Here is an 8,050-nt window from a genome sequence, read left to right on the forward strand (position 1 = left end):
TGAGATTACAGTTTCTCCCCCTAAATAGTTATGGCAAGATAGACTGACTTTATGCTACAGTCAGAATTGTAGGCTTCTACATATATTGAATGCTTTCTTAGTCCTTTTTTGAGGTCTTGAATTATTTTACAAAGAAAATGTCTGAGGTAGTTTCCTTTGAGGTTGAATCTGCAGAGACAAAAACAAAGCAATATCATAATCTGTTCACCTTAACATCTTTCCAGGTAGTAAATTATCTAGAGCAAATCCCACCCTACAGAGGGTGTATAGGCTACATCGAATTGGCTGATAATGAAAAGGGCTCTTCCGAACCCTCGATGACGTCACAAGTACCCGCGGCAGTCAATGGTTAAGGGCTGGGTACATTCTCCCCAAAAGCTAAATTTAAGAGCACACATACTCGTTTTGTAACCAGTCAAATTATATTTTTCAACGCATTGAGATTACGTTACCGTTTTATAATTGATTTTCTGACACACTTGCATTTATGTGCTTTATGAAAACGGCCTATAGGCTAAAGAACACTTGACTTGAAAATGGCTACTAGGCCGTGGGGTTATTGAATTCGGTGTAGGACCGAGCTAGATAAATGCATGGACTCAGGACGAGTTGTTCCGTATTTCACCACTAACCTTCAAACCAATGCAAGAAGGCTAGTGACGGCTACCTACTCACCGCTTTGCTGTCTCTTTTCGCCTAAAAGGACACTGATCCTAGAACAGTCTGTGGCGAAACCAGCGACATTTTCCTTCTTCTCCGCTGTTGCTACAGCGGGTTGCAAATCAGCTCTACATTTACTACCGCCAGACCTGCATTATCTCTGTGTCTATTGGTTGCTTTATCCATCAATCAAGTAATACACGAATCCGGGGAAGTGCCGTGTGTAACAACAGGGGTTACAACGTTTTCTGCTCCCACCGTATTTTGTAAGGTCGCCGTTGCATGGTAGACTAGACAGGAACATTGTTGTCCACGTAAAGGTGAGATAATGGCGAATCATCATAACACATTTAATTAGTCTTTTACTATTTAATGTTGCAACCTACAGCGTAGTCACATAATGTAGGCTAATTCGCTCCTGAGCCTTCGAAGTCCCAGCTGAATGGGGGTTATTCTCCGTGCTTATAACGACATCATTATAATCGACTCCAAACTGCCCAAAGCAGATAGCTAGATTCTGTATGCTGCGGATTATGTCCACATTTATTAGATTTTATTAGATTTACTGACATTTCTCGATAAGAAACATCGGAGGGTCACAAAATACGATGGTCGCAGAAAACGGTGTAACACCGGAAGTAAACAGGTCGTCTATGGTCATTACTGCGATACACATTGCAGTGGCGTCTCCCTAAAATACGCGCGCGTTAGAATGAAAGCTGCCCAAGAAGTGTACAATTTTCTAGTGTTTCTTTTTAACTTTCAAAGTAACGTTACATTTGACAATGATGTCTAGGAGGTCGTGAAGAACCTGTGCAGTTCTCAGCTGCGCCAACAGTAGAGGCAAACTTCAACTTTGGAAGAAAACGGAATGCGAAAGCCTTTATGTGCCACCCAGTTTACATAGATTGGTCCAAGATGCTCGCCAAAAGTGTATCAAGAATATCAACAGACCCTATAACAACAGCACGGTGGGTTAACAGTAGGCTATATAGCTCTTTTTCCATCTCACATTGACTAGCGTAGTGAACCTGGGTGGTGAACTAATGGGGTTCACGGCACCTGACTTTAACTTATGAGGTGCCGTGTAGGACTTGTATTGAGACACTCTCACACTCACTACTGAAACACTTCTTACTACAGCCAAATTGATGATTGCCTGTTGGCATGAAGGTGTGTGTGTGTGTGCGTGTGTGTGTGTAAACATTACACATAACCCCGGACTCAAGAGGGTAGTTGATCTTGAGGTGTGGCAGACAGGCATGGGTGCAGATCTGATGACAAGTTTGGGGGGGACACGCGTGCAAATGATGCCCACAGAGCGCTTGAGATTGGCAGCATATTTCACGATTTCATAGAGGCTCATCACCATCACCAAGTCATTCAAAAAGCACTACACAGAGAATCATATGCTTAGCCTACCTTTACTGTTTATTTCTCTTAAACAACCAATAATACATGGAGCCAGCCATCACCCTCCTTTCGCTGCTTCACTGTTAGTTAATGCTACTTCTAGTTTCAGGGTCTCAGGCATGTTATGTCCACTCACGTTCTAATCTCTCGCCTCTCACAGATTCCCAATTCTCCTCATCATCTTCCCTTTCTCCCAGTATATGGGACTACTGTATACATTGGTAGATATGGATGGTTATCAGAATATGAGCCCCTAACTGAGCTTGGTTAAACTAACTGATCATGTTTTTACAGAGCCAGAAATGCTAGTATGAGTACAATTCTAAGAGCACAAGTTGAATAAAAATTCTGATGTCCTGTGGCTGTTTCCTTTTCATTCTTTCTGCCATCATACTCTGACCTGGCTCCCACACAAACATGACACCAGTTAATGAAACAATATACTTTAGCTAACCTAACTTCACAGTAATATAGCTAATATAAAGGAACACCTGACCAATTTAAGTTACATTATGTAACATTAACTAGCAGGCAAACTAGAGCAAGCTAAGCAACTTTGTTAGCAAGCTAGCTAACGTTAGCTACTAGGGATAAATTACTTCACTTGAGGCGGGAAACATAATCTGATTACGTTTTTAAATCTTTTATGGGCACACTTTCCTTTTCTTTCAATAAGTTTCAATCAAAATTACTAACAAAAAGGCATTTGTTTACTGACTACTGCGAGAGCACGCACCGATGGCCACGTTCCAGTGGCTGAGAGAAAGTGGAGTGAGAAGAAGTTTTTTTTAGTTTTTTTTTTATAGTTACCCGCCCACAGTTGCATTGCAGCAGAGCAGGGAGGGAGGTCTAGTAGGCTAGAGATGGAATGTGGAGTTGTAAAATATATTTATAAAAATATTTGTTCCACAATTTTCATTTATTTTAGAATTGGGAATGTGGAGTCGGAAAATACATTTGCATTGATCCTTGAGAATTACCTCTCGTCATGATTCTCAACCTGTCAGGGTTGGTGTGTACTTCTATCCTATAATGCTCTGCCATCGGGTAGTTGGGATTCTTGGTTCTGATTGCATACTTGTGTTCCGCCAATCTGTCTTTCATTCTTCACTTTGTGCGACCAACGTAGAAGGAGACACATTCATATTAAAGTCTGTAGACCATATAAGTTGTGTTACAGTTAGCAAAATGTCTACAAAGAAAATAATATTATTAAACTTTGATCACATCGTTGATAGCATCATCACATGATCTTTAGGTCCCTTGATTGAGTCATGACCTCCTTCAGACAGAGACTGGTAAATTAGACTATTGATAAAGGTTATCCGTTTCCCTGTTCAGAACAGGGTGGTGCATGGTGGCTGTTAAATACATATTACTTCATTTGTGATAACCACGGTATCATAAATTAAATCTAGTCATATAGTCATATTTCCACACCAGTTATGGTTCTAACCCTTAGAGTATAATGTAATAGATAGATAGACAGACAGACAGACAGACAGACAGACAGACAGATAGATAGATAGATAGATAGGAAAAGACACTAGATAATGAGTAGCATAAAAAAGGGGAAGAACAGGGACTATATACATCCATATGTACAGCATGTGTACAGTATAAAATAGAATAAAAAATACATCCAGTATGAATAAATATATGTCTATGAGTACATACATACGTATACATACATACAGGCTGTATAGAAATATCTAGTAATACATAAACACATGCACACGCACACCTAATGTAAATGTAATGAGTATGTTTAATAGAAATCTTAATCCATAGCAATTTTACATGGGTTGCATGCAGTAGGCTATCAATGTTTATTAGGGGCCAGGCAGCGTAGCTGCCGGAACCCTATTGTATTTGCCTTTATTATTATTATTATTATTATTATTATTATTATTATTATTATTATTACTATTATTATTATTATTCTCCATCTTCCACTGAAGTCTGACTTCCCGTGGACCAAAAAATCACCAAACTTTGCACATAGCTCCAGTCCTATACCCAAAGTCCTCAACCTGCATTGTAGGTCAATAAACCTGAAGGTGGCGCTACAGCAATAGTCTAAAGTTTAAAACTTTAAAACATAACAAATCAGCCATAGGTGCTATCACTGTAAAACCACCATGTGAATGCAGTCCCAAGTGAGACAAAACTTTCATACACTGACCTTGCAGGAATTTTGAAGTCCATCACTCTGATTTTTTCATAAACTGGAAAACCTATCAAACCTATCTCCTCCCACATTTTTTGTTCAATTGACACCAAAATTGATATACTATATCTATAGACTGTCCTTACCAAACAATCCTCACAGATTTTTGAAATATGAAAAATTGACACAGCGCATCAAAATGTTTTACTGTTAACAGTTCTGTATACAGTTCCCACAAATTCTTGCCAAATCAATGACTGATCATCCTCATAAAAAGTGACAACATTGGCAACATATCCAAGATGTAGTATGATTTTTTTCAGAATTGTATGTCAAAAAATGCATTTTTTACAGTATTCTGAATTATACCCTCAAATGGTCAATGGAAAAGAACATATCTAAATCTAACTCCTCCCACATTTTTTTTCAATTGCAACCAAAATGCATACACTGCATCATCAGACAGCCCACACCAAACGATCCAGACAGATTCTTGAAATATCAAAAACTGAGCGCATGATGCATCAAAATGTTTTACTATTAGCAATACTGTACATTTACTACAAATTCTCGCTCAATAAATGTCCAATGTTCATGAAAAATCAGGGAAAAATTGACATGAAATGGTCAATGTAGTGTGATTTTTTTCAGAATTTTATCTCAAAAATTGAATTTTTTAAAATATGTTTAATTCTGTCCTCTGAAACCAACACTTCATACTGAGAAAACTACACTACTCACAATCCAACGCAAGCTCCACCAATCTGAGACATCGCTGTTGGCAACCCTACCCAAAATTGAGCTTACAATGCATCAAAATGTTTTACAAATGTTTTACGATGCAAAATTAACATTGGAATGTCAACTTTCTTGTTGTCTTCCTATTCTCTCACTTATTGCTCCTAAACTTGTCTGAAATTGCCTGGCCCCGGCTCATCGCTGCGTAGCAGCTTTAATTTCCATGGTGTGTTTGCAGAAAGTAATCTCAACACAGTTTGATCACAGGAATGGCAATAAGCACACCTTATGCTATTTTCAATTGTGTTACCTTCATTTTACCCTAATTTTTCTCTCTGACAGTCTTCCATTTTTTCATTCTCACCCTAAGATTTCACTACAGTATGGGGAATAGCATGGCCATTCAAACATGGCCATTCAAATGTTAATATCCTCAACCAATGCAAAAGGATCTGGGCTATTCATGTCTGTCGTTGCCTCAGAGGGAAACAGTGATGGGTCATTAAAGAAGAGATTGAGCTTTGCTGATCCGTTTCCATACCAACTGTCTCAGCCTTGGGGATTGGCTTCTTGCTATGTGACAGATTGGGTGGTTGTGGGGGAGGGGAGGAGGGAATAATAGAAGGTGCTTCTGGGTAGAACTATGAGACACACAAGGAAGTACCCACACTATCACATACATAAACACACACAAAGGACAGCACATTGTGTGTCTGTGTGTGCATTTCTGTGTCTACTTTACATGTGTATGTTGCTTACACTAATTTATTATTAGTATTTGAATAATATTCATCATAAAAAATCCCAGGGTTACAATAATTTGTACAGTAGTGTTCTCATGTAGGTACTTAAATGTAGGCCTACAATAGAGGCTGGAGAGGGCCTTGTCAGCCACTCACACATTAATATCTGTGTTGCCATGACAACCAGGCATCTGTAAAATTACCATGGTGTAATCATGTGATCTTCTAGCAGCATGGTAAATACCATATACAGTAACAAAGACACAAGCGGGGGCGTGGTGTGTGTGTTTGGGGGTAGGATGGGAGGCAATGCATTCTGCGTCTTCATTGCACCACACCAGTGTTCAAATAATTTGTCTGACTCAGGAAGAGATGAGCGGACACAGCTAGACCGATTATAAGAGAGAGGGGGGAAGGGGTACGGATGGAGTTGAGGCAACAGAAATGTGGGTTAAAGATAAACTATTAACAATGAACATACCAACATCAAAGGCTTCTGAGGGACGAAAAAACAATTAAACTATGCTTTTAATTACATGAGCCTAATCTCTTGGCTTGAGGCATGAATCAAAACAAACTGTAAAATAGATGAGTATTCCTAAACACCCCTGCACAGTTTTAGTCATTATAAATAGCACCAAGTAGCTAAATCTGTCCATGGAAAAAAAAAATCTGCAGATATCTTAGATACAACAAAATTGACTACCTTTAACTAGTTTACTCAACATACAGATACAAACACTGTCAAAATCAGACTCCCCCTGCAACATGCTCCCTGTTGTAACTACTATGTGTTTTTACATCAGTCATAGGGGTATTTCTAAGAGGTGGGAGTGGAGAGACCGACATATCTTACTTATCTGAGCTTACCATCTATTCCAGACCTTAGACCACTCCAACTTCTGGCTAATATCCCACAATACCTCAGGTTTTTGCTTTGCATTTCATCAAACAAGGGAATCCTCAAGTCATCATATAATGTAGCCTAAAATACAACTTGAAATTAAATTAATTTGAAGAACACAGACATTGCATACTATCCATAGCCTACCACAACTATATCTGCCTCATTAAAGGACAGGTTCAGAATTGAGCATTATAAGCCATGTTATAAGGTTATTTACAATCATATACAACGGCCAATATCAAAGTTTCATCAAACGGTGCACTTTCGAGATACAGCCTGTCGCCGCCAACACACTCAATGGATCCATAGGTGCATAGACAAAATCCCTCAAAAACATATGCCCCCCAAATCAATTCAGACAGAAGCACCAACAAGCGCAGCTCCAGAGTGCATTCCGTGCAACGTTCAGAAAGTGTTGAAACATTGTAGCAAGGGGCATCCTAGAATGCCAACACAAAACGTTTGCACTATAGCACTATCAGATGAGTTTGTGGGGCTGCTGCTGCTCTGTAGATGTTAATAATGCTGCCACACACGAGAACAGAGGGGGCTGGTACCCCAGAGAGCACTCAAACGGCGACATACTTGTGGCAGAGCAGGTGAGGGAGTTCTCCAACCAGGGCAACTCCTTACTCCACGAGGAGGGATGGAGAGCACAGGCACAGTGAAGGGCAGACTCCCGGCTCTGGTTAATCCTCTCGGCTTGGCCGTTGGTCTGGGGGTGGTAACTGGAGGAGAGGCTGATGGTGGCGCCAAGCTCCTTGCAGAGGGCCTTCCAGACCTGGGATGTGAACAGCAGGCCACAGTCGCTCACGATGTCCGTAGGCAGCCAGAGGAGCCGATAAATGTGCTGCATCAACAGCTCAACAGTTTCTGAGGACTGCTGAGCTTGGGGAACGCCACGAGGTGCACATGATAACCGGTCCACCATGACCAATGGCAAACCGGTGACGAAGTCCAAAGCTATGTGTGACCAAGGGCAACAGGGGAAAGGAAGGGAACGCGGGAGACCAGCCGGCAGCTGGTGGGACGCCTTCCCTCTGGCACAAACCAGGCAGGCGGCGACAAACTCCCTAACGTCCGCCACCATTCTGAGCCACCAGAACCGCCACCCGATGAAGGGCAGCATGCGCTGAAGCCCTGGGTGGCAGGTGAACCGGCTGGCCTGACATTACTGAAGGACCTAGGACTGGACCGAGGACAAAGAGATGGTTCCGTGGGCCTGTTCCAGGGTCCAGTTGGCTGTGCTGGGCTGTTCTGACCACTGCCTCGATGTTCATGGTGACGACCCCTATCACCTGGGAGGCAGGGAGGATGGTGTCCGGGGTGACAGGATCCCTCTCCTTGGCCGAGTGAAGCCGAGACAGTGCGTGAGCCTTGGTGCTCTTGAAACAGGCCAGTAGGTACAGAGCCCAGGGT

The sequence above is a fragment of the Borostomias antarcticus genome, assembly GCF_949987555.1.
Source record: "Borostomias antarcticus genome assembly, chromosome: 22".
Classification (NCBI taxonomy): Eukaryota; Metazoa; Chordata; class Actinopteri; order Stomiiformes; family Stomiidae; genus Borostomias; species Borostomias antarcticus.